Source organism: Silurus meridionalis, chromosome 8 (assembly GCF_014805685.1).
Source record: "Silurus meridionalis isolate SWU-2019-XX chromosome 8, ASM1480568v1, whole genome shotgun sequence".
Classification (NCBI taxonomy): domain Eukaryota; kingdom Metazoa; phylum Chordata; class Actinopteri; order Siluriformes; family Siluridae; genus Silurus; species Silurus meridionalis.
The window spans coordinates 28,429,379-28,430,045 of record NC_060891.1 but is presented as its reverse complement, the minus strand read 5'-3'; positions in this window follow the sequence as shown (position 1 = coordinate 28,430,045).

Here is a 667-nt window from a genome sequence, read left to right as displayed (position 1 = left end):
ACAGTAAATTGTGTGTGGGGTCCTGGTCCACGAATTGGCATGGGGGAGGGGGCGGTGCAGTCCCCAGTGCTAAGCTTCATCTCTTCTCCGAGCTGGGTCTGGCCACAATACTTCATCCACATCACAAGCTACGTTTTCTCTATGTCCCCACATGCGTCCTCCTACCACGCTGTCCAGGGACAATGGTAATTGACCTCTGTCCTATTACATTTCGTCCACGGCGCCTGGTTTTGGTGAGGTTGAAGCCAACCTCATCCACATAAATAAATTCATGACGAATTACATGGGCATTCATTCAATGCAGTGTAGTAAATGGATGGTTTAGAGTTACAAATGTTTATGCAATACTATGCAGTCAGACGTATTTTACACTACATTACTATAATGCTAAAATAGTCATTACATAGTTGCATACCTGTTCTCATTTCTGAAGGTTTGAATTATGGACACCACTGGAAATCGACTCAAGTTGGGCTGGACTCTCAGTCCAGCCTCTCTCACGGTCAGACCATGGTTGATTACATGATCAACAAGTGTTGCCCTAATCTCATCAGAGATGGCTCTCCTTCCTTCTTTTATTTGCCCTCGTCCTCTTCTTCCTCTTCCCCGTCCGCTTCCTCCTACTCTTCTTGCTCTCTGTTCATTGTTAGCATCCATTGTTCAAAAC